The following is a 26,783-nucleotide window of genomic DNA, read 5'->3' as shown; positions in this document are numbered from 1 at the left end:
GCAAAGACCCCATCTCATGTTCCAGTGTGAACTACATTAATGTATCCATTTCCAGAGAGCAAAGTGAGGTGTTTTCTAACTGAAATCCTGTGGGCAGGAGGAAGCCACTGTCAGCTCTTGGAGTGTCATTCAGGGCAGGAGAAAGCTTTGTGGAAGCCCAAGACAAATGTGGTTTGGTGTTGGTGGTTTGTTGGTTTCCCCCTCCCTCCCCCACCCCCCGAGCTAATGTTAAGACTAGTTCTTATGAATAGTCTGGGTTCACTGGTGCTGAGTTGGCAGATTTTCCTTCCTTAAACAAGACAGAAGACCAGTTCCAGTTATATTAACCAGGCCAAATGTTAACGAAGCTGATTAAATCCATTACCCCAGGCTCAGTTCCCTTCCTTGGCTGTTCTTTTGCAAAGTATTGATTATGATTTCTGCTGATTACCATTTTTTTTGATAAAGGTATTATAAACCACAATTTTATCTTGAGGTATGAGCTCCAGCAAAGGGAAGAAACACAGACATGAAACCCTACACTGTTTGCTGCATTTAGTCAACCAGCTTGATGCAGTAAAAGAGCTTAAATCTATCTCTTTTCAGAGCCTTTGCTTCCTTGCTTCAGCACTGCAAACACCTGCAAAACCCTTGGCAAATACCTAATGACCACCTGTAATGTGACTGAATGGCAGGACCATTCCCAGACTTCATCACCTTCACTGGCCTGGCCAGGGATTACCAAAGTTGATCTTTGCCTTCACTTTCTTTGAGCTTACACAATATTGCTGTTAAGCACATTGCAGAACAGCCTGGTGACTGATGAAATACCTTGCAGAGATGACAGGACACTGTGTAGATCTTCACACTGCACTCTCCCAGGAGAGAGGGGCACATTGCAATCAATGGGCCAGGGTTTGTCAGAAAGCTGCAGACATTTTGACTGACGTACTCACTCTACAAATTATGTTGCAGTCTGATATGTTGAACAAGAAAAACCCTTACCTTGAACTGAATTCAGCTTTGCATTCAGAATGGCTTTTCATTTAAGCCCTAGAAATTTTTATCTTAAGAGCTTTCCATCCTGTACAACTGGGACCCCAGCACAGCAGAGGCATTTTGTGGTACATGTTCAGAGTAACAATCAGAGCACTAAGCCTCTGACAAGAGGGGGAGGTAACGTGAGGGCATTTGGTTTGCTAGCACCATGGAAGACCTCTTGGCCCTGGAGAGTTCTGTACAGATAGGTCTTATTTTGTCAAAATAGGGATTTTGGCACACACCCACACTTGTGCTGTGCTGGTAAGACCAGCTGTGCTGCAGCCTGTCAGCAGGAGAGGTGAATGCAAGAGTTCAGCTCAACACTGGCTCTGGCATTCTGGATTGTACTGCTCCTTACACCCTGCCTCACCTGGGTGCTTTTGAAGGTGCTAAGGTGAGGAAAGCAGCATTTTGCCTCCTTGTAGATATGTGTTTTGGGGATTAAGAAGGGAATTTCCTCATGAGCAGGAGTCTGTACAAAGGGCTGAGGTGCTTCTCTGGTTGTGTGCCAATCTTGTCCAGTTGGTGACATTTCCACACAGGGAAAGTGGGCACAGAAGTAGCTGAACATGACATTTTCTATTGTGTTTGTTTTACCATTGCTGCAGGTCACTGTTTTATAAACACCTCATCTCTGTGAGAAGGGGTTTATTCTTCTCCCAGCTGCAGGTTGCAGCATGTTGTAAGGTGATCAAGCAGGAGCTTTGCCCTCAGGAAAAGAGGGACGGGGCTGCCAGGTTTGGCCAGGTGCTTGTTTCAAACATTTTAAAAGAGATACTCTGTTCTGCACTTATTTAAAATATGGCTAAATTGTTGGCAGTGAAACAGTTTAGTGCTTGCTGCAGGACATCTCTGCATGTGTAAAACAGCACAGGTAATTGCATGGTGTGCACCTCAAGCTGCCTTTTTTACATTCAGGTGGTATGAGCATGTAGGTACCCAACTCCTAAGAGGTCAGCCATTCTGAAAGGGAAAGATTTTCTCTTTGCCTTGGATCCTTTCCTTCATTGCTTCTCTTTCCAATAAACTCAGTCACTCCATGATGTCTTTGCTGACAGCTTCCTCTATGGCAAAAGGCAGTGATGTAGAGGGAGCAATACAGCCCTGTGGCCACCAAAGCAGTGACTGCACCCACCAGCATGGCTCTGCTGGGAGCAGCACGTGGCTCTCAGCAGAGCTGTCGCCTCTTCCTGGAGCCACGTGGGTCGTGGCGTTGAGTGGAGTTGTTGCAGGTGCTGTGGCAATGCCAGGCATTGACAGATCCAGAAAACCTCATTCTGAACTTGGAGGAGAGTGTGTACCTTCCTGGGCTTGGATCTGGTAGGAATCTGATTCCCAATCAGCATAAAAGCAAATGGATTTTGTGCGTCCAATGCCCTGAGTTTTGAAAATCTCAGCCTCTAACTCTCGGTGGTGTGTGTGTCTGTTCTCCCAAGTGAGGCAGTGCCCTGGGACAGCTGACAGGGTTCACTGAACTGGAAACTTGACCCTCTGTAACTCTTTTTGGACCCTGCAACTGCTTAGCAAGTCTTCCATTTTAACCAGTGCACTCATGTGGCACAGTTTTAATCCTTCATTGCTTCTGGAGAATGGTCATTTAAAGTGAAATCCTGGCCTTGGAGGAGTCGGTGGGAATTCTGAGCTGCCTTCAGCCAGGGCCACAGCTCCAGCTGTCCTGTCCCAGCTCCAGCTGTCCTGTCCCCACAAGGGCACTGAGTGAGCAGAGGGGTGAGTGCTCACGTGGAGTGAGTGCAGAATAAAGCAGGGGGTCAGGAGGAGGAAGTCAGGGTGCTGACCTGTGCATTAAGCTGTTGCTGCTGCCAAGGGACTCCTGCCAAGGAGGGGAATATGCCCTTTCCATGCCCCATGCACACAGTCTCTCCTTGCTCAGTGTCAGGCCACAACGTACCGGGCACTTCTGTGAGAAAGCAAAATACACAAGTAAACAGCAGCTGCCTTTAGCTCCAAACACGTCTCAGTTGGTTGCTCCTGTGTTTTCTTGTCAGGGGAGTGCTTCAGCTAAGGGAAAGGTGATTGAACCATTACCAGAGGGGAAAAACACCTATTAAAAATGAAATAATTCAAAACACTGGAAGTAGCTCCTTTATGTGAGCATGACTGTTTGACTTGGCCACGGACCTGTCCTTAGCAATGCTTTCTTCTCTCTGCTGCTGACAAACCCATGTTCAAGAGCTGTAGGGTGATTCCTCACCTGGAGGGAAGCAGAGCTGGAGAAGTGTCCTTGTCTATACTGGCACACAGGTTAGTTGGGAGAAACACTGATAAATGACAGGATGCTTGAACCAGCTGCAAGGATCTGGAGCCTGTGAACACTGAAGGATGTAAGAAAGGAAGGGAATGAGATGTTAAATGATGTAAAAAGCTTAAACTGAGCAACAGAGACTGTAGATCTGAATGTCAGATTATATTTCCTAATAGTGATTTCTGTCAATTTGTTGGATAATCCCAAAGGGAAGTAGTGGAAATCTTGTACATGGAGATGTTTCTCAAATTAGGTTTTGATGAAAACAGCAGAAAATACATACTTACATAAAAATCCAGTTGAACTAGATAATGTCAGAGTATTTTCTCATCTCTAAAGTGTGATTTATACTATAAACACTGCCAGACCCTGCAAACTAATCTGTTGCACTAAAAGTGACTCAAACACGATTGCTTATATTTTTATACCCCTCATGATGTTAAACATTTGGCTTGCCAGGATGAGTGGGAGTATCCAGGACACACTTTACTGTGAATGGATTTCATGAAGTATAATTACTAGGCAATAAATCCATACAAATGGGAAATGTCTCAGGCCTTGTGCTGGATGGTAGGAAAGGACAGGAACTGATTGTTTTGGGGAATCACATTTTTGTGTGAACTTGGAAGGAATTAAAACACCAATGCTGCTTTTGAAGGGCCAGTTAGGGCAGAGGCCACAAATGTGTTCTTTACATTAACAGTAAAAAATTTATTTGCACAGCTATTTCTTGGATGGGAGCTTGCACAGAGACAGCTGGTTTTAATTAGGCAAACAGATGCAATAGCTGAGCAATTACAACTTGATCATGAGCCCATGGAAGGCGAGGGGATCTTTAGCAGTCTGTGCTTAAACTGCCTGTGTTGGACAGGGTTAGACCTGCAGATAAGAAATCCTGCACTCATACAGCAATCTTAGGAAGCTGCTGGGAGTAAGAGTTTTTCCCATGGCAGACTCCATTTGTCCACCAGCATTCTTAGCTCTAATTTGGTGGTGGGTACAGGTCTTGGGGAACAACCAACTCATTGGCTTTGCTGGCAGCTCTTCCTGCTTCCAGTGTGGTAAAGGATGGGAGAATATGATTAGTATCCCTGAGCAATTCCCTGCCATCATTTTGGGGGAGAGTGTAGGTATTTCTTGTATGGTGCCAGAGGAGTTTGCTACTCATCATTACAGAAATTATTACCAGTGGTAATTACTATAATGCTCAAAAGGGGTTTTGTATTACTACAGATGGAGTAAAAAGATAATTTCTTGCCAAAAAGGAATAAAAGTAAGATCTCAAATAAGGATCTATGAATCTGTGACTGTTTTAGGCACTGATCCCCACAGTACCAAAGAACAACCTGGGCTTATCACACCACTGAGGGCAAAAGTGCTTCTGTTGTTAGTGGCAACGTGAGGGGTTAAGCCCCTACAATCTGTGACTCATTATTCAGTGTCTTTAAGTATTACATTTGTCTCCCTGCTTGTTGCAGAGGATGTGCAGGGTATCAATAGGTGAGCATATATATGTGTATATCTGTGTGCATAGATGTATCTGTGTGAGAACATGCACATGTACTTACAGTTACATTCAAAAGAAGTAATTATAAGCTCCTAGCAGTCCAAACTCTGCATTATCTTATTATCATCAGCCACTGGGCTGTAGTAGAACAGCAACCTAGCACTGCTGAGAAGGACAAATACAAACTCAGCAAAGGAGAAATAGGCACTTGCTCATTCAAACAATTGTGGAAAACCCCCAGCTTTATCTGCCTGTCATATAAAGCCACAAAAAGCTTCTGCAGGGGGTTCCTGTTCTCCCCTGCCACATCCTCTGCACCAGTGCAGATCCTGTTCACTGCATCCAACAGAATTGGGAGAAAATCTCCTAAGTCAGAGTCCAGCCCTCAGGCTCTCGATCTGACCCCAAAAATAGCAGCTCTAGCCCATATGAGGTTGGGTCTGCTTGCCTTCTCGCTCTGTTTAACATCACTGACAACTCTTTGTAGGAGGCTTGTTTCTGACATGTACACGAGTGCTCATGAAGCTCTGCTCTGCTGATTAAACATGTGCAAAACAAACTGTGTCAAGTCCTGCCCTTCCCTTCCTCGGGAAAGCCTGCCCACCCAGGACAGCCAGCTGAGACCCTCTGTGAGCCTGTACTAGAGAGAAGAGAGAGTGGGAGCCACTGTCCTGTGGCTTATAAGGCTGCTTTATGAAAGACTGACTCAAACTGCTCCTCCACCTGCATGAGTGTGACTATGTGGCTGTCTCAAAGCTCTCTAATCTGGCAATGTCTGGCTTGGTTTCTCTGTGTCTTTGTGACAGCAAATCATGCTGAGGTGGAGCTTGTCAGAGCAGGGTGAGAAAGGAAAAGGTGACCTAGCTGCTGGAGGAAAACCTACAGGCTTCTGTCCTCAGGCTGGGCACGGAGCCTGCCATCTGGTTGTTAAAATTACAGCTGCATCCCAGGTTGGCCAGGTTCCCTCCTTCCCACAGCTGGACCTGACTCTGGGGGCAATGCTGCTCACATCTGGCTTGCAAGTGTCTCTCTTTCCTCCTCCTTCTCCTACCCCCTCTAGTTCAGATCCCCAAATCCCTCCATGTTAGAGAAGGGAATGTGGAGGTGTCCCAGGCCTTCCCTCCAGAGATGCTTGGGCGTTGTTTTGACAGCCCTCCTCACTCTAGTCTTGTCTCCTTCTGCACCCCCAGTTCCACTTCTGCCATGACCAAAATACAGCAGTCTCCTTTTCCTTCTTATTCCTGTTTAAAACTTTTCCCTGAACACAAGTTCTTCCTCCATGGGTGTCCTCACAAATTGCACTTGACCTTTGTTCTAAGCAAGGAGAAAGGAACTGGTATCACATGCAGGAATCACCAGACTCCACATTTGCTTAATTCTCTGCCACAAGGTGTTGGGCAGACCCTTAACCTTCATTCCTGCCTTTGTGATGGGAATGATTTGCAGCCCACTTCAAATTAGAGTGGGAATCCCTTAATTCCTTTCAGAATTACACCCTTGCTATCCAAACACCCAAAGTTTGAGTTTCATTATAGATCCTAGACCAACCTTTATGTCATGTTGCTTGATTACCAAATTTCTTTCTTTGGCTACTTGATTTTTCATTGCTACTCCTGCTATGACTTTCCCCACACTGCCCTTTTTGTCAGTCTATATATTTTTCTGGTTGGAACTGTAGATCTCTGGATAAGCAGTATCAAGTATTGCTTTGAATATTGAGCAATTACATGACAGAAAGCTCCTCTGCAAAGCCAATGAAATGGTCTCTGGTGCACATACAGATATCAACAGTGCTTTGGTGCTCTGTTCCCTTTTGCTTTATTAACCCTGGCCCTGTGGGCATTGAGCAATGATCCAAATTATATCTGTGCTGCACGTACAGTGCATTCTGCTGGCCACTTCTGCAAAGCAAGGCAGCGCAGCAGATTTCTGAAGCTGAGTACTCTACTTGCAAACACATTTTCATCGATAACATAAATTAGCTCGTTCTTGCAAACATCCATGGTGCACACATGACTTTTCAGCCAAGAAACGGGCATGCTCTCACACTAACCTAAACAGGGACAATTTGCCTCCCTAAGCAGCTGTAGCCACAGCAGGAACATTCTGCACCCTCTCGAGCAACTTTTATCTGCAATTAGTTTTTTAATGCTTCTTTCAAGTGAAGTCTAGGGCATTTGTGGTTTCTTTTTCTGCAAATAAACAAGATATTTTCTTGAGAGGGATTAAGAGAATGGTAGAGAGAAGAACTGCCTGATGGGGAAGGGCTTGCACTCTCATGCAGAAAAGACGATTTCAGTATCGTGCTATGGGCTTTATTTTTACTTCTGATGGCATCTTTGGGGCTTTGTTGGCTACATGACAGCAACAGATGAACAGTGTGTTACTCATCAACAGCTACCTGGCACGACTGCCTAAAAAAAGAATAGAGCAGCGAACAAATACAGCAGAGAGGGAAGTGACGACAGCAGCCACATTTCAAATAAGATAATCTTTGTCTAAATGGTGTTTTGATGAAGAAAGATTAAATGATGTGCTGGAATGAGTGCAGTATGACTAATGAGAGGATTCACAATTATATGTGATAGGAGAGAAAAATATCAGAAGGGACATAAACCATCAGGCCTCCACACACTGGTGGATCGTTGGGAAAAAAATTTGCTGATTGGCTAAAGATACTGCTCTTGGCTGTTTTTCTTCTTCTTCCTCTGAGATGTTTCAGCCCATTATAACTATCTCCAGAGGATCCAGGGATGAAAATCTGGGACCAGAATTGTCTTGCAGCAGCTCCAGGCTATGACTGCATGAGCGAGATAAACTGGGGCTGATTTCTGGCTGGTCCCAGTCAGAGACCAGCTGCCCACTATGACACTGCAGAGGGTAGGAAGCATCTTCCCATGTTTTCATGGCCAAGGAAGCACACTGACATTTATCCAAGGGTGTATCCAGCTGGAGACAGGCAGTTCCTCACAGGATGGCAAAGTCACGGTGAGTTGTTTGTGTAGCTGTACTTGGACAGGAGGGAACAGCAGGAATGTCATAGCCCCACTGGTTTTCTTGGGGAGCTGAATTTTTCAATTATGTGATTAGTATTAACATTGTATTTCAAGTCTAAGTGTATTTCCTCATTAATTTGCCACTATTTATTAGGCCTCTTAAGATGGGTATAAATTGTGTTAGTGACATCTAATAATTAGTTCTATTTTTACAGAAAGTAAAACTGCAGCAGAAAAATGGCCTGGCAGGTGCTTAGCTCAAGGCTAGAACAAAATGAGTCTCCAGCAGCTGCCTAAGCAAGAAGCTTTACTGCCAGAGTCCTTGAGATGAGGGAGGCTTTTTCTTTCCAATAGTTTCAGATTTACACCACTCCATATTTTGGTCTTGGTGTTTCCTCGGCTAAAGCAGGGTATAACAATGGAGAGGACTGAGAAAAGATTCTGTGGATGGCTCTGGATGGTGGCTCCACATTCAGTGTAAGCAAGCAGTTTTATTATGTGAAGTTGTTCAGATAAATACCCAGAGGTCACTGCCCACACTGACCAGTAAAGCTCAGCCTGTTTCAGTGGGATATGGCAAAACTGCCCATAAGGCTCTCTCCTTGCTCTGTGCAGTACAGGCAGAATTATGTTGGGATTGCAAGACCTTGGAGATCCCACACAGAAGGAAGATGGAGAGATAGCACCTGGCAGCTCAAACGGAGCCCTAACACCAATCCTGAAGTGACCACACACAAAACAAACCACCTTTTCTTTCTGGCAGAGATTTTGGCCACCGGTCCTGATGGCATTTGACATGCAAAGCATCCAAATAGCAGGAAAATTCCTGCAAGAGAGGGCAGAGGTCTCTGCATTTATCAGTTAAGTTGTTGTATTTCAAGCCCTATCCAAAATCTAATGGATCAATGGGAATCCTTCCAGTAACTTCTGCTAGGGTTTTATAAGGCTTTATTTAATGGCCTGGATGCTGTGATTGTGAGTGTTCCTCTCAGAGTACCACTCAGAACTGTGCCTCCAAAACAGACTTGAGCAAACAGGGCTCCTGGATCAACATTTTGCAAATGGCAAGAAATTAACTCACTTGGGAAGTACTCGATAGCAAATGTTTGCCTCCAACTGCCTGAAAGTTGTCTATTATAAATTGAGGGTGAAGAAGCAATTTTTGACCCTGTTTCTGAGTTCCAGCTGTATTAGGTTTAAGGCTAGTATTCTGATAAGGGGTAAATGTTTAATATTAAGAATAAAAATGTCTTAGGATTAAGGAGCTCTTAGTAGTTAACATGAATGTCTGGCACAGGACTGCTAACTGCGTCTGACTTGGAGGAGAAAGAACATGCTCTAGTGTAAAGGTTCAGCTTCTCTTGCAGTTCTCATTTTCCCTCTGGCTGTACCAATCCAGCTGCTACCCTGATTCCCCAGGTTCCATTTTTCTCCTTGTGCATTTTGAGGAATCTGTCCCATCTGTTTTTTAGCCATACTGCTTATTTGTCAAAAAAATTCTCTGTTTGCCCACCCCATGTCTCATCTCCAGCAGCCACAAAGTCAGATACATTCCATAAAAGCCAGACAGGGTTTTAGTAACCAACGAGTTAAGAGAGACTGGTATTGAGTGGTAGCTTGTGGGTGCTCATATACCAGCTTGCACCCACAAACAAGGCCCTGCCATCTCTGCCTTGTGCCAGAACATAACTGGGTTTGAAACCACAGACCTGCAAACACAAAGAGAGGGCTGTGGTTGGGACTGGGCTGAAAGAGCAGTGCCTGTCCTGGAGAATGTCACTTTGTTTGACTGACTCTCTCTGCTTCCACTGATGTGGGAGAATAAATGATAGTATGTACTCTGTAGGAGTGTGTGTATATATGTGTGTGTACACTCAGAGACAGGCACATTTATAAACAAACCACAGAACACATTGCAATGCTTGAAAACACTCCAGTGTGTCTATGGACATCTTGTTCTCTCCTTCTGTCCTTGAGGTATCAGGTTTCCTTGTTTACAGTCTGCCTCATTCAGGATCTGGAATTCCTAAAGAGCAGCAAAACCCTATCATGTGACTGAAGACTGATTTCCAGGAAAAGCGGAAGAGGTTCTAGGAAAGGTCAGTTCTCACATTTTCAGTTGTTCCCTTCAAGAATACAGAATGAAAGAGATGCAGTCAACATGAAGTCCCTGATCCTTTGTCTCTCTGTTGAGCCTGGAATGAGATCTAAAGGAAAATCCAGTGCTTGATGCAGAATTCTTTAACCTCCACATATTTCTCCCCTTCTTTAAAGTTTTACTGACATGGACCATTTCACACAGAAGTGGAATTTCTGCCTCCAGGATGTCAGTCCTCCCAGTGGCTTCTTAATCTTCTGAAGGGTTGTTTCAGCATGTGCTGTCACAAGTAGTCATAACCCTGCTTGTGACATCACTAACAAGATCATGGGACAGATTCAGGCAACAGTACATGTAGGGAGAACTACATTAACATAGTAACAGAGAGCAAATAAAGAGGAAAACGCAAACAAAACCAACAGCCCCCAGGTCACATATTCCAAAAGCTTCAATGAGAGCATTTCTAAGCTTGTCTTGTTGGGCAAGAGCAGGACTAGTGAACATTGATTGTATGGGGTTTTCTGGATGAATGGCATCTGGGTCTCTGGCCTGGGCTATGGCTTCGAAGACCCTGCACTAGAACATGTCTGCAGTGCCTCTCCTGGCTGTGCCCCACAGGTCCCAGGACATGAGAATGCTTCTCTTTGTGGTGGGACACACCTGACTGACTGCACTGTGTCAGAGTTTGTCCTGGGTGAAGCCTTGCTCTCTGTGCTAGCCAGAAGGCTGATGTGCTGCCAGGCTGCAACTCCATGTCAGGCTGAATCAAGAGATTGGACTTTTTTTTCCCCTGAGATCTCATCTGATCTTCTATCAGCTTAGATCCAACCTGGTGGATCAATGAAAGTTATGACACTGCAGATTTGGTTTTCAGTGGCATTGATAAACCAGTGTTGCAAGATCCTCAGCTCAGACTCAGAGTCTGGCTAACTGAAGGTTGTGAAATTTCCAAAGACGACAAGGGGGGAAAAAAGCAAAAAGGCAAAAAACCACTCTCCCCTGTGTTGCAACTCTAAGTGCAATCAGTTGCAAACAATAATTCCCTCTTTGGACACTCAGATTCATTTGAGTTGGGTCCACAGAAAGTAATTTCTATATATATCAGCTAGATGTCTGACCTGAGGGTTAAACCAAAAAATATGCTTGCAGAAAAGTTGCGAATGCAAGGTTCTGGCATGGCAGTCCAAGTTCTGCCCTTGACTAATACAGATTGTCTCAAAATTGTGAGCGTGTTGAGCAATTGTACAGGGGAAGGGAAGATCTTAGCCACTCTGAAGAACCTCTGTAAGCTAAAACACCAGCAATGAGAACCAGAAATGGAAATACTTGGTTAAAGAGCAGCACTGTAATGAACATTTTCACTGTGAAATAACTCCCAGGGCTGCACTGGTGCTTCAATGCATTCTTCTGCATCTTCTTGGGCAGCTGTTATTTTAGTTGCTCTGTGCCATTGATAAATGAGAGGGCTCCATTCCCCTCCATCAAAGCTTCAGCTGCTTCCTTTGACTCAAAATGTGGGCTACTGGCTGAAACATGAAGGTGCAGCATCTAATTAGGTCTGATTCCCACACTGAAGCATCTCTGGTATTAGTGGGCACTTCAACACTGAACATGACACAAAGTCAGAAATGAGTATTCCAAGATGTTGATTGATAATGGCAGAGCAGCCCAGTCCTGGGCTGTGAAGGGGATGTACAGGCAGGGGACATTCAGGCAGCCCCTACCTCAACAAGCCTGGCAAGAGCTGAGGAGCACTTTCTCTGAACACTCAAAATTCAGAGGAGGCCAAAAGGGAAGAATCAACACAATTTGCACCTGGGAGCTGAGGAAACAGCAGAAAATCTCTAGGAAATTCTGCTCCATCTGTTTCTCCTTTGAAGAATGGATTCACAATGTGATTTCAAGTTCTCAGAAATCCCCCACAATAGTTCACCAAAAAATTATTCTAATCCACTCCCATCTAATGTAATTTAATTTCTCACTACTGTGAAATCTCCATAAACACATTCAACATATTTTTAGTTCTTTTAAATGTTGGCTACCTGCAGGATCATGTCATGCATACTATTGCTGTATGGACATTCTTTCTTAGTGGAATTATCATTTAACTGAACTGAGATGAATTGCAAGAGGAAATGCTTATTAATGACAAATGTCACAAGAGAAGCCTCATGAAGATTTTTTTATTTGGATCATTGTAACAGCAATAGGAGTGTGCCATGCTGTGATGATCTAATGATCACCACTTTACTCACTGTGGAATTGCCATTGTGGGTGACCTTTCTTTCAACAAGGGTGAAATGTAGCACAGAGCAGGCTCCTGATTCACCCTCCCTTACCTCAGTGGCCCTGACTTCAGTGACCTTTCCAAGGAGGAGCTAAGATGGTCCCTCACCTGAATCTGGAAGATGAGGTGTAAGAGCAGGCCAGAGCCCTTCATACCTTTTCATGCAGTAAATAATGTTGCATATGCAGTGTATCAACTGCTGAGAGCAGTGCTTAACACCTCGGGTAGTTTTCCATTTTTCCTTGACAAGTACCTTGATTATCACACCTCTGTGTTTGTAACTGATGTTTCATTAGACTCTGAATATCAAAATAATGCCAAGGGAAAGTGACTAATTTTTGGCTCAACATTTTCATCAGTCCTAAACTGACTGACAGAGCACCAGCTAGGGCAGGAGTCTGATCCCTCTGTACTTCAGATACTGCTTTGAATCATAAAATCAAATGGGGTCACGCAGACAGCGAGGTGCAGAGTAAAGGTGTCACAACCTGGCACGTGTCTCCAGTGAAGTCCTCCAGAGGGAGGTACAATAGAAGGGTGAAGTGTTAATAGATCCTTTGAGTTTTTATGACTCCTGTTTTGCAAAGAGTGGTCATGTGCTGTTGTTTTGAACTTCACCCGTGTTTTCTGTATTTCCTAGATCTGCCTTTGTGATGGCCACTCCCAGAGCAATCAACCCAAAGGAAATTCATGTCTGAACTGATGAAGCTCAGTTTTATTCTCAGCTTCTCACTGGAAAAATGGAAGTTTTTCTTCTATCTGCATTTTTACCAAGGTGTTCCTAACTAAAGTTCTGTGAGTTAATTCTGGCTGCTTTGATGTCAGCTCTTCCATGTTATGAGCACATATTTTCTTACTTCTAGGATCTAAAAACACATGTGAAATGTGCCAGGTAGACTTTCTGTTGCTTCATGTACACAGCTCCAGTGTTTAAATTCGGAGCCAGGTGTGACTTCAGTGAACCAAGAAGTTGTGATAACACCATAGATAGGGACTGTAGAAAAACACATTTAAGCCAACAAGATCTGAGTCTGCAGCACCTGGTGCTGTTGAGACCATGCACTAATCCCTGATGCTGGGCTTGCTCTATTGAGTGGGTACAGTACTAGGTCAGTGTTAAGCTACTGTGGATGGCTTGTGTCCACACAGCGTGAGTACCTCTGTATTATATGTTCCTACATTTCCCATTTGTGTGCAAAAATGTCTTGGGACTCTCTTCTGCTTGTTGAGAGGAGGATTTTGGTGAGTTCAGCCTGGTTTGTCTTTTCCCTTCCTTAAAGGACGATCACGGAATGATATTTTAGTTCTGGAAAGAATCTTTTAAACTTCCCATGTCAGCTGTAGATTCTACCCTGCACAGAATGAACAGTGTCAGCAAGAGAGGAGGAGATCTGGGGCTATGAAAATGGCCACTCAACACCAGTGAGTCCCACAATGGACCTCAGGAAAGCTCTGTGTTCCTACAGAGACAGAAGTGACGTGCCTCTACACCAAAGCACAGAAGGCTGGCAGGGGCAGGAGCAGCACGTGTTTTGATGCATAAAGACTCCACATTATGAAAACCTTCCCAAAACAAGATAAAAATAAAGTGTTTCAAAATGTGAGCCCAAAGGAAAAGCAAATTGACGTCTAACAAAAGACTTATTTTCTTCTCCCATAGAGAGGTATCTGCCACTTACTCGAGCTGGCAAGGCAGCGTCTCAAAAGGCAATTTAACCAAGTTGCATAAGGCCTTGGCTGGGTGGCTGTAGAAATAGAGGGCCTCTTATCTGAATAAGAGCTGGCCACAGCTGTTGCAGATCTTGAAGGAATTATTTCTGTGCCTGTCAAACATCTGCTTTGTAAGCAAACAAAGCGGCTGAAACACCAGTGGTGCACATGACATGCTGCAGCTCATGGGGCAGAGCCAGGAGGCAGTACATGGAAACTTTTTTCCCCCTGGCATCAGAAACCTTATGTCCCATGAGTGTCTCAGATGGACAGATAGGCCCTAATCCCTCTGTGTTATATAGACCTGTGCCTTGTCTTAGGAAAAGAGCCCGTGTGGGCCGAGCACCGATCTCAGTGCCTGGTATGCTATAAATCATCTACAGCTGTCATGAATATTCTGACATATAGCCTGCAGAACTACATTTATTTTCTTTCTCACCACCCAGGAATTGTTCCATATAAATGTGTCTGGACCCAAAAAGGCTGATGCTAAAAATCAGGATGTGCATTGGAGCCCTTTGACATGAAATATCTTCTTCCTCTTCTGTTTTTCCTCCCTTAACCATTGCTGTGTTTTCCTCTACAAAACAGTCACAGCACATCCTCTGTTAACCAAACCAGCTGCCTTTCTGTACCTCTGGTAGTCTCCTCATTACCAAAACTCCCTCACTACACAGCAAATACCCTCTGAGAGCCTGGCCACAGGGAGTGGGTGATGCCTGTACACTGGGTGACCAGAAAACTTTGTGCACTCCTGTGCGTGTTTTTAGGCTGCCACCAGTCCCATAAAACCCCATGATAAGTGCCTGTTACTGTGTTTTTTTGCATGTGTGCATGTGGGTCTGGACTGTGAACCTTCACTCTCCCAAAATGTAGATGTTGTGGCAGAATCCAGTCCAAATACGAGGACTGGCCACCAAATGAGGATGCTAATTTTGTGTTTTGTCCACTCAAAACTTTCCTTCTTTGTGCTCTACCAAAGCCTGCTAGCACTTAAGGAGGAGGACGGTGACTGTGAATAGATGAACAACCACATGAATGAATGTAAAAGGTTGACCTGAGGTCTCTCTCCCCTGTTTTTCCTCTGGCAAACTTCCGAGTGCTCCTGCAGTGTGTTCCTGAGCTCTTTATCCACATCTTTTTGAAAATATCTCAGTTCAATGTGACACAGCTCCACATTTTCTTTATATGTATAATCAAATGCAAACAAGATTGCCTAACTGAGCTCTGTGCCAACAGGTAACTACAGTTCAAAGGGCCTTTTACGCAGTTAACAGGTTGGACAGCATTTCCTCCACACCCTTCAAACAAAGTTATGGTGTAACATCTAACAGAACTTTCCTGTCAAAATCTCCAGTTCTAGGGTGAGCTCCCAGTGCAACTGCCTGAGGCCTCAGGTTGTGAAGGACACATCAAACCTGAGCAGAAAATCAATGCATGACATTCAATTTTCAGCTGAAGGGGTGGGAATGCATCCATCTCAGGCTCCATGCAAGACCACAAAGCTATTGCCAGGTCTCTGTGTGTCGGCTGGAAGCTAACAAAGCAGTATCACCTTGCAATGAAGACAATCTTATCAAGGACTTCCAACTAACTTCCATTGCAGTTATGTTGCTGCAATTTTTATCTAATTATTCTCAATGACACTGGGCAGAGGAGGTGTTAATATAAAGGAAGATTGTGTTTCTAGTTGCAGCTTAACACCATAGGCAGGGAGAGTTGGGTTTTGTTATAAGCTTTGCCATAGACCTGGGTTGATTGACACACCTTTGCCTCATGGCTTTTAAACTGCAATGTGGTGTGAGCTGTCACACTTAACTGTGAATTTAAAATCATTACTATATTTGAAATGCTTTTTCTGGAAGATGCAGGTGCAGGCGGCTTGGCTACACTTGTCATGGGAGAGAACACCTCCAAGTGTCTGCTCAGACACTGTATTTCACAGATTTGCATAGTTAGGTCTGTGCTCATCATTCACGTGGGTAGCTGGGTTTAGTTTAGCTGGGGCTGGAGGTGGTGCTTGGCCAGACTTGTGTCTCGTGTGAATGGAATCCAAATCTTCAAAGAAAGGAGAGCAGCAGGGAATGGACTCAGCCAAGGACTGGCTGTGAGATGTGGGGCTTTTCAGCTCCCAGGTTCAAATCCAATGAAGTTAATAGAAATCAGATGGCTTTCTTGCCATCTGGCAACCAGCTGGGAGCTTGTGTACATTCTATAGGTGAATTTTACTATCAAGTTACAGGACAAATGATTTCATCAGCTCTAAGGACAAGCTGGAAACAGGGAAGAAAACTGAATAAGCTGCATCAACCTAGGGCACTGGTGTGATACTTTAAAGGAGTGACGTGTGGGAGGAATGAGCTAAGTCTTAGTCTTATAGCTTCCTTTTTTGACAGAGGAGGACAGACTTTACAACACCAAGGCTTCTTCCTGGGAAACTGAGTACGTCAGAGTTTTCTGTCAGCCCCGTGGTCCTTTCCATGAAACTGATGATTCTGATGCATCAGGAAAACTTGCAGCCCTAACCACACTTTTTTTGTTTGTTTGTTTTTGGTTTTGTTTGGGAAGGCAGGTTAACCTCCCAGTTCAAGAAAGTTTCATTTATTCTTCATACTTACAGTAAAGATGGATGTCAGCTCAAGGGAGAGGTAGAGGTAGTTTGCCAGGATGGCCAGAGCAGGATGTAAAATCATACAGTGACTTGTGGCTGTGCAGAGATCTTATAAAACTGCATTAACTGTGTGCTCTGGCCTGGTACCACCTCATGGTTTTCAGAGCAATGCCATACCTCAGATGGTGGCCATTTCTAGTAGCCCATGGCTTCTGTACTGCAAGAATACAAGCCTTTGTGATGCCTGAAGTGCTCTGCTAATTTGAAAACAGATCCCAAGACACTTTGCAGTTCACCAGGAGGAGAAAGGGGCTTCCAGAGTTCTGCCCATCTCCATCTCAGCCCTGGGCAACGCCGTCATTTCCCCACAGGTTCCAGAGCCTGCTTGTGAGAAGTGCTGAGGGACTGGTGTACTTCTCTCATCAGGGAGTCAATTAACATCCCGGGCAGGGCAATGGGAGGGAAGTGACTCTTTTCTAGCAATTTTTCACTTTCTTTTTTCCCTCGTCAGAGCCAAGGGATGGTGGCTGCAGCTGTCAGGGGCTGTGACTGTCTGAAAGCACCCAGGCACCCAGAGACACCAGTTCAGCTGATGGGGTTTGGGCTGGGCAGGAGGATTGGGTGGGCTCAGTTTGCAGAGTGTTTAAAACAGCTGTGTTAAATTGTATTTACTGTGGGAATGAGAAGCTTGGCTGCTCTGGGAGTGTGAAGCATTGGCCTTGTCCTTGCATCCCAAAGGCACTGGAGGAGAGCTCTGCCTGCATGGAGCTGGTAAGGCCAGGTGGGGAAGGTCCAGGGCAGCAGGGAAGGAAGGCTCTGTGCACTTTTTGGGTTCATTTCTCTCAGTGTTATCTTGCTGGTGCAGACCCTGGGCACAGCGTGCCTGTGGGAGCAGCTTGTTTCAGCCTCTGGGTGTATTTGGAGAGCTGGGTTGGACCAGCTGAGTGTGGAGCTCCTGGTGTGTGTTTTGGTGATGTTAGGTTGTTCTCTTGTGATTGCACTTGCTTTATCCATTTTCGTTTCCTGCTTGTCTACTTACCTGGAAGCTTGTAACACCTCTTTTTGTTGTTACAACAACTCATTTTCTGTAGGATAACATTTACATTGTTGTCTGGCTGGAACTGAAGTAGGAAGAGGTCGTTTGGTACAACTGATGTCAAGAGAAAGGCTCGGCAGCCTCAGCAAAGCACTGGAGGAGCTTTTCTTTCTCTGTGTTGTGTTTATGCATCTCTTTATGTTTCACGGGGGTTATAGAGGCAGGATTTAGCTCTTGCGTCTGAAAGTGTAAGCTGAAAGCTGAAAGTTCCTGCACGTGAAATTTTATGGTTGGGAGAGAATTTCTGGGCATTTTCAATTGGAACTGGATGTTCCAAGCCAGGGCTGGGGCTTCTGCAGTTGTTAAAAGAAAAAAAAAAAAAAAAAAAAAAAAAAAAAAAAAAAAAAAGTCAGAGCTTTTGCATGAAATGAAGCAGTAATTTAAGGGCAGTATCCCAGAGTAAAAGAAGAAAACAGCAAACCTCTCCCACCCCCCCAGCTGCTGTTATCCACATTCCATCAGTATTGGCAAATAAGAATTTATCTCATAATTGTGTAACCGAGGAAACTGAGGCAGGGAGCGACCAAGAAATCATTGAGAGAGCTTAGAATGTCATCTAAGGATTCTGGGTGGGACTTTTGGCTAGAACAGATGATTTTGGGTGTCTCAGTGCAAGACCTCTTTAGAATCTGGTGTGTGCTTTTGGGGGTTTTATTTGTTTGCTGGGGTTTTTTTTGTGTCGGCCCTGTCTGTGTACCCCATCTCATTCTCTCTCTCTCCACTGTAGGTGTGCACTCCTGTCTGTGAGGTGTATGGTGTCTTTTCAGTGCACGATTCTGGGTGCTGAATTCTGGTAGAAGTGAATTGTCTGAATAATACATGTCTTCGAAAAATTCTTACCTCGCACCCACCTCCTTCCTTGAGTAAGAAGGACTACCTGAGGGAAATAGTTCCACCTACATGTACCCTGCAGCTAGAGGCTGATTCAGAGAAACCTACTTAGCTTTTGCCTGCTGTAGTACACAGGTGAGAATGGGCTGCCAAGGACGTGACTTGCCATTTCTAAAATATACAAGTCTTATGCAAGGAACAGCAGATGTAGCTACAAACCTGCCAGAATGTATCTTTCTCCATGCGAGTGGTGCGTGTTGTTGAAACTGGGTCTCACTTTGAGGAAATAGCAGATGGAACTGTGAGAAGGACAAAGAGAAGTAAACCTTAGCGTGTTTGGCATGTTAATGTGGACTCTGAGAGCTCTAAAGGGACTATCCCAGAGGCGTGTGTTGCTTAGCAGTTTTGGCTTGCCACAGGTAATAAAAGTCTGCACTCATGAAGAACTGTAAATGTACAAGTTTATTAAAACACGAGTAGACTGTTGTCTTTCTCGAGGAAAATTTCTTGTCCTCTTTCATCACACTTTATAGAGCGTGTTGAGACACAATTGAGAACACTGTTCTTGTTCGGAAGCTGGGAGTGTTCCTGTGAATGGGAAAGCTCCATTTGAATTAATCATGGGTGATTAGGCATCTAATAGGCTCTGCAGCTCTTTAGATCCGAGGTCCGCAGCACTAGCTGGTGTAAAAGCAGTGTGTGTGTGACAGTGAGTAAGAACTATCCTGCCAGAGCTTGTGTACAGCTCTCTCTATAGGCATGTACAGGAGTTTTGTTTCCATGGCCTTGCAATTTTTGTATTTTGACCGGGTTGTCTCACAGCTGTCTGCATCATCACTTATTCTTTCCCTCAAAACCAGGGTTACTCAGCATTCTCTGGGCTTTCTTTGGAAATTGCAATAAGCTACAGAGTTGTCAGGAGTATGTGTGTGTAGAAATAATAACAGTAATATCAGCACCCAAAAAGAAAGATTGAAATTCACAGGATTTTGTGTGTGTGTGCATGCTTTTATGAGCAAAAAATGGATGCATTAAAAAAATTAACCAGACACTGGTGGGAATATGGTAAGTGAAATCTGTGTTTGCTCTGTGTGTGTTTGTGTGTATTTTTCTGGGTAATTTGAAGTGATGGGAGAGGAAAACACACTGAATCACTGCTTTTCATAAGTGTCCCAAAGCCTGTTTCAGATCTAGGCCTGCTTATCAATCTATTCAGCCCCTCCTCTGGGGAGTTCCATGAAAGAACTTTCTTTCTGCTGGCCATCTCTCTTTATGCTGCTCCGTGTACTTATTGTGAGGAAGAAAGATCTTGTTGTCTCACATCTAAATATCTATTTCAAAGTGAAGTAAAAAGCATGAGATGTCTTTTTGTTCAGCATTTGTACAGCTCCTGCTCAGCAGGACTGCTTATGATTGAGATCCTTGATCTCTATATCAATACAGAAAGCCAGTAAAATAAGCTGCTACCTGGGGCAGGCCAAATTCCTGAATCTGACCAATGTAAAAAAGCAAAGCTCTTCACATGCCAAATAGACCATCTGTCAACATGCTATGCCAAGTTTCTGGAAGACCAGCAATGCAACTCAGACTGTGAAACCATCTAAAACATTGAATAGATAATTGTTTGTGATAGGAAACTTTTAAGTTGTGAATGAAGCCGCAAAAAGTCCTGCCCTGTAAGTCACGGTATCTGGGAAGGGAGCAATCAGACAACAGCAGTTCAGCTGAGTCCCCTGACTCTTGCTGATGATGCTGGACATATCACAGGGCCAGGCACTTGAGAAGAGGCAGCTGCGTTTCAAAAGCCTGTGCACACTAGAATGTTCTACTCGACCATTCTATTCATGTTCTTGGAGAGAAACTCTCATGAAAGTACCTTTACTGAGACTCACTTGAACATGGTGAGTCTGCTGTAATGATTCATACCCAGGAAGGTACAGATCCTTGATCCCCTCTGAGTACTTGTTTTCATCCTGATGGCTTTTCAGAATGAATAGACTATGAGGTGCTAAAAGCTTAGCCCAGGCTGAGTGGGTGGAGGAAAGGGGATATTGCTAAATGAATGCTGTGCTATTTATTGCTGAGTGGATGCCTCCCAGATTGTAAAAAACAAGTCTTTTTTGTTTGTTGTTTTTTTTTTGTTTTGTTTTGTTTTGTTTTTTTTTTTTTTTTTTTGCAAGGCTGCTTCTGGCAGGTAAGGTGCAGCCGAGTAAGTTCCAGCCTGACAACAGTGAACAGTGCAAAGGTGGCCACAGCACTTGCTTAAAATTGCTGCTCCAATATTTGAGCTGAGAGTAGGAATGCTCTAGGCTTGTGCCCTCCGTCTGAATGTTTGTGCTTCCCTGGCTCCCTTTTATGAAATTATGGGCTTAACCCTTTGGCGTTTTTGCTGTAACACGTACTATATTTGAACCCTTGTTTAAGTGCCCCATGTGGATGAGGGTAGAAATGGAAAGCTGTTCAGACTGCAGTTTTTCCCCAAATTAAAGAGCCAAATAAAATGGGTGTTGCAGATCCGTCCATTACTGACAGGGTTGTTGCTTTTTTTCTACAATTTCTGCTCCAATTGTGTGCTTTTACTGTGCTGACTTCTGTCTTGTGGAGGGAAATATTTCTCAGCCCTCACTCCAGTAAGAGGCGGTGACTTGAGCCCTGATTCTGCAGATGGGAGTGTCCCTACCCTAGTTTCCACAAAACTTGCTGGTTTCTGTACTAAAATTAAGTACAGGCCTATGTGTTTGTATAATTGGGGCCTGAGAGAACCAAAGCAAGTTGTCCCAGAGAGTGTGTGCTGTTTCCTTTGTAACCCTCTGAAGCATATGTGCTTTAAATTTGTTCTTGAAATGCATCCCCTTTGCTATGTCTGAATAGGAGTCCTTTTTCAAGGGAAAAAGGAAGGAGAACAAATATATTTTAAGTTGTGATAGTTGCTTTTGGCAAGGGATGGGATCAGTTTCTAATGTGACAAGGTGATCATCTCTGTCTCACAGGGTCTTGCTCAGGCACCTCTCAGTGTGCAGAGATTTATGGGCACAGATCTTCATGTCAGCAAAATAATGGGTGTCTTAGGGTCACCTTGGATAGCTAATGAAAGGGACCCCAGGTGCTGTCTGAAGGGAATTTTGGAAGGCATGGAACCAGGCAGTGTGAGAAGTTCTGAAAAATGTGTGTGGCTGTCTTGTGTGGATTTCATGGGTGTAGAGAGAAACTGTGGGCTCAGGATCTACAACTCAAAATGTTCCTGGAGCTGTAAAGATGACTGAAAGAAAGCTTTGGGATCTGGAATGAAGCTCTGAATTGGGAGACTGGCTATAGGCACAGTTTTGTGGACTGGGAAGTGTATAGGGTTGTGTTGATAGTGCCCTGGCTTTTAGTACCTTTTAAAAAAAAAAAAAAGGCTACTACATGTGGAGTTATAAGTCACACTGAAATTCATATCTAAAAAAGCCAAAAATATTTAAGAATACATGTTTTTCTTTATTTTTTGTGCATTCTCATTTTCCCCTTTGATTTCATGATTTCCAAGTCACTGAAGCCTTTGATAAAGCTGTTGCAAGGATGACAGTCGTCACCTCTAGCTACTGACGTTTGGTTATCTGTTACTCACCAGCTCTTCCTCATTGATGAAGGCTAACTGTACCTGCAAGATGATTCAACCTGTACTAAAACCTTCAGTAAAATAAGATCTGGATGTGTCTGGCTCTTTCTGTAGCTAATGGGGAACAGCTGAACAATTCTGAGTTAGGAACGTGGGGTGGAGATCAGTCTGTGCTCCACAAAGATGTGTCTTCTCCTCAGTGCTTGCTGCCAGAGGGCACATCCTGCCCTGGTGCTCTCCAAGCCCTTTTCAGAAGTGCTGTTTTCCAGCAAGTCCTGTTTCTGCTCTGATCTTCAGCCTTGTCCTTTGTCAAGCAAGGTTTCTTGAGACTAGCTGTGCTCTGTGCTTACAGGTAGAGAGCTGACAAAAAACTTAAAATGATAGTATCCTCCAGCTCTGGGAAATTCTCTTTAATGCAGTGCAGGCTGAAGAGTGGCACTTGTTTCATAGAATCTGGCATAACTCTTTGGTATCTAAGTGGATTTCTTTGCTGCTTGTTTCCAGTAATACTGGAAAAGGTGTGTTGTCTAGGATTTTAGAGGAAGTAAAGGCCTGTGGAAGGTGTTGATGCTGTGGAGACTCGAAGACAGATATGCATTGCACTTTGTCAGTCAAAAAGGTGACAAAGTTAGTTCAGGCCACTCCAGAAAAGGGGAGTGACTGTGATGCTTAAATCTGCTTTCAAATATTTCTTCCCCCAGGTTTAGGAATTTACATCCAGTGCAGATGGAGATATAACAGTTCACAGAAGAAAGATAGCACAGTTTCCTGCACCAAAAGCATCCACTGCTCCTCCTTGAAGTCCAGCAGAAAGTGCCTTCATACTGTGTCAGTTCCAGGCATTTGGACTGAGGGCATGGAAACAAATACCAAGGAGTGAGCTTTCAATTGCTTCCACATTGAATTGTTTCTTGTGAGGTTTTTAACATATGGTGTTCATGACAGAAACATGTGGCCTGGAGATTGGAGACACCTGATTTGGAGCCCAGGTTGTACCACTGCTGCTCAGCATACAGCAGGGTCACCTGGCTGGGCAAGGACATGTGTGAGCTCTTCTCCTCATCTCCTGCAGTCACAGGCATTTGTGCCTGTGTGCTCTTGTGCTGCAGAACCCTCCTCACTGCAGAGCATCTGTCATCATGTGTTCAAAATAATCCAAAGCTAAGATGGGAGCATTCCCTTTCCCTTTCTCTCCAGCCTGAGCCCAGAACAGGCGGCAGAGTTTGTCTTAAAGTAAATTGTGCAAGACCTTGGCACTGACAGCATGTGGCACATGCCACCACAGCTGGGGAGCTGTTGTAGGAAAGGGTCGGGAGACCCTCTGCAGGACTGTGAAGAATGCCAACATAGAAGCCCAGCCTGTATTGCCAAATTACTCTCCCCCATAACTCCTGGGGTGATGGAGGGGTGTACTTATAGGAGCGCTGATCTTTGGATCTGTTTTCTTTATGATGTGCTATGTCAAACCACAAGTCTTCAAATTATGCAGAGGAGTAGTTTTCCCAAACTGCAGGCTTCTGTTTTCCAGCAACGCATCAAGGCGAGGTAAATGGCAGGAAATAAAGCATGTTTAATTTAATGGGGGCGACAGCAAGAGAGATGGCTGGTGGTGGATCACTTACTGCAGGCCTGAGAATGCCAGCTTCTGGGTGGAGATGGGAACTGAGAAAGTGCTCAATTAACCTCCCTGGGGGCATGAGCTGCTCGTGCTCACTGGTGAGCTGCTGTGGGAACTCCACTGTGATTGTGAATGTGTCTTGTCTCTGAAGGTGCCTGTACAAGAGTGATCCTTCTTCATATAAACACCTTCCCTCTCAGGCAAACAAAGCAATTTATGCTCAGACAAGTATTTGCAATTCTCCTATTTTGTAATTCATTATTCAAAATGCTGTTGCCATTCAGCTGCGGAGAAGAAATAATGCCATCCACCCACAAAGAAAGGGCAGCAAAGGGTCTGTGATCTCTTCAGGCTAAAAATTGTTTGTTCAAAAGGTTTGGCATCTGCTTTCAAATATCAAAGATCTTCACAAAAGCATGGAATGGGTGATGATTGGTGTGAGGTGTTTGGTTGGGTTTTGCAGCCTGTTTCCCTTGTACCCTTTGACCTGCCTCCACGCTGTACCCTGCCCTTTATGTGCACATCTCTAAAAGACAGGGCCGTTGCACATGAACAGCATGTGCTTGGTGGGACAAGTAAGGGGAACGTTTTCTTTTAAGAAAAGAAAGAGAGAGCTGGTAGAAGTTGTCCTTGATCTGTTCCCCTTATATCATTGTAGATGAAATTTTCTGATTTCTCCTGGATATGGCACTGGGTGTAGGACTCACCAGATACCTGTATTAATTCACTTGGGCTGTAAATAGCACTAGGCAGCAATACCAGCGTGGTAAGACAGTTCAAGAAAGCTGATCACAGATCAGTAAGGGGACAGCATAGATGTCATCTATGTGCTGCTGTCTGCACCACTGCAGTGAGCACGTTTTGCCTGAATTCCTGTGTGCAGCTCTGCAGGTAACTTACCTCCCAGCAAGGTCTTGCCTTCCAGTGCACCCATTCTTTCCAAACACCTCATGCATATAATCCCTTTCTGCTTTTTTTTCCTAAATAAAATGAGTGAATTTCCTGTTAATTGTAGCAAAATCCAGCAAGACTTTTCCAAAACTGTCTCTCTCCTTGGCTTTTATTTATGGTATTTCTAATTTGTCCACAGAGAATTGTTAACTGAGCTGGCCCTAATTCATTAGGTGCAACCTTTTATATTGCTACTTGCTACTGAAGTCTTTGCACTGCTTGGAAGCACAGGCCTGTTTTGAATGACAGAAGGTTTTGAGCTGGGTTTAGTAACGGAGCAAATTTTAAATGGAGATGGGAAGGGAATATATTGTATGATTGTTGTGCTTCAGAAGCACAATGGCTGCATGCATCTTGAAGGTAGAACTGTTTGATGACCCTGCATTGTTTTATTTTATAGCAGGTTATTCTGTGTTGTATCCTGCTGTGAGGGACAGATTGTTAGCCAGAGAGTTATGAGACCTGAAGCTGGGAGTGGATTCCCAGACGGCAGATACTAAAAAGGTGGCAGATACCAACTGGTAAAGTCTCCTCTGGAAGGACTCATGGTCTCCCAGGGGAGATGTGAGTGTGATATCTCCTTCCTGCTGAGCACAACTGATGGAAATTCAGGGCTTTCTGCCAATTTCACTTCACTAAAGACCTTCATGCTCTACTACAAAGCAAGAGTAGGTGGGTGGCAGGAGCAGTGTGTTCTGTCCTGGGTCAGTCTCCTTGCTGGGGCTGAGCCAGCTGAGAAATGGCTCCTCCATGGCCGGATGAGGGGCTGGATTGCTCACAGTGCTGGCTCTCTGCTCAGAGCCAAGGATTTGCCTTGGAGCTAGGGTAAGCAGGCAAGTCTATGCAGAACTTGAGCATGCATCAGGAAGTGTAGATCTTTTCCAGGGAATGTGCTTTTTATAGTGAATTCTTCTGGTCTTCTCCTTAAGCTGCTGTACTCCCTGGCTTTAAGTAAAGAAGATGTTTCAGACTAATACCCAAAAAACTAGCCACAGATGTTGTAAAGCTTTGTGTGTCTGAAGCACAGGAATGCTGATTTATCTCCTCTGCCTCAGTGCAGGGAATCAGCCAAGGGGATAATGAGGTACAAGATACAAAGACCAAAAAAGGGAGCTGAAATAAGGAAAATATGCACGGGCCATAATTCTATCTTCCCCCCAAATTCTGATGGTTGAAGCTGGGACCTCATTGAAGGGAAGAAGGTTTTAACACCAGAACTGACTTCTTAATCTGGGGAGAATTACATTCTGAGTAAAACTTCGTGCACACAATTACAAGTGCATAACTTTACTGGCATAAATTAGCACAAGTCCACTAACTGATGGTGACCCAACTCAAAGTCGCATACATCTTCCTTCTGCTCCATTTACACATTGCTGTACTTCAGTTTTATCACATCTGTGACTGCCCAGTGACAGAGAGAAAGAGGTCAAATGATAGAGGGATGGTTCTGTGGAGTCTATGTGAGTGCTGAACGCCAGAAGATTTCTCTGACTCTTTCAAAATAAGACTTACTTTGTAGCATCTATCATTATGCAATGCATCCTTTTCAGCCCTTATAAACCTTTAAGGGTTTATAAATTACTATACAGGACACAGCAATACATTGCTTGCACCAGAAATTACACAGCAAACTGCTGATGGAATTGGAGTGGAATTCTCTGTACTGTGTGTTCTATGGAGTGCTGTCTGCTATTCAGTAAATCACTTAATGCTCCTGTTAACAACACCTGATTGAGCAAGAAGGTGCAGAGCAGCACACGATGAGATCATTTTATGTATGGTTTAAAACACTCTAAAGCTATAAGGCAAAGTGGGTATCTTGTATTTAGAGTGACCTGAGTCATTCTAAGTAATGCTGACTATCCACATTCCAGAGCTTTAGTCACGTTGTAGGGGTTACTGAATCAGGACTTGTCTGTGGATACCTTTGTCTGTTTGAGTAATTGCACTGAAGTTAATAACACTTGTTAATAAAGTACAGCTTCTGGGAATTGGGTCAGATCAGGCCTTGTAGGATGTTTTGTATCACAACATGTTGTTCCATCAAATGTGAACTTGTACTGATACCTTTCCGTGCTGTAATAGTTGTAATTAGTGGCAGCTCTTCTCCCACATAAACATCTGCCTTACCCATGCAGATTTTCTGGTTAATTCTCCTGTTGACTCTTCCCAGAATGTCTCATGGGAGAGGTGT

At 44.2% G+C, this 26,783-nt stretch overlaps 1 long non-coding RNA gene across 3 annotated transcripts in view; it reads left to right on the top strand.

Annotated features, from left to right (window-relative positions):
* Positions 1–26,783, top strand: part of LOC138117436 (uncharacterized) — a 117,395-nt gene that overhangs the window by 8,503 nt on the left and 82,109 nt on the right. The window contains exon 1 of one of the 3 annotated variants that reach the window (XR_011154640.1): positions 17,209–17,263. The exons of the other annotated variants lie outside the window; for them this stretch is intronic. This is a non-coding gene — a long non-coding RNA (uncharacterized lncRNA). Of the gene's footprint in view, positions 1–17,208; positions 17,264–26,783 lie in introns of those variants that run through there. 3 annotated transcript variants of the gene reach the window in all.

This window comes from Aphelocoma coerulescens, chromosome 12 (genome assembly GCF_041296385.1).
Source record: "Aphelocoma coerulescens isolate FSJ_1873_10779 chromosome 12, UR_Acoe_1.0, whole genome shotgun sequence".
Lineage (NCBI taxonomy): Eukaryota > Metazoa > Chordata > Aves > Passeriformes > Corvidae > Aphelocoma > Aphelocoma coerulescens.
This window is presented reverse-complemented; position numbering and strand designations above follow the sequence as displayed.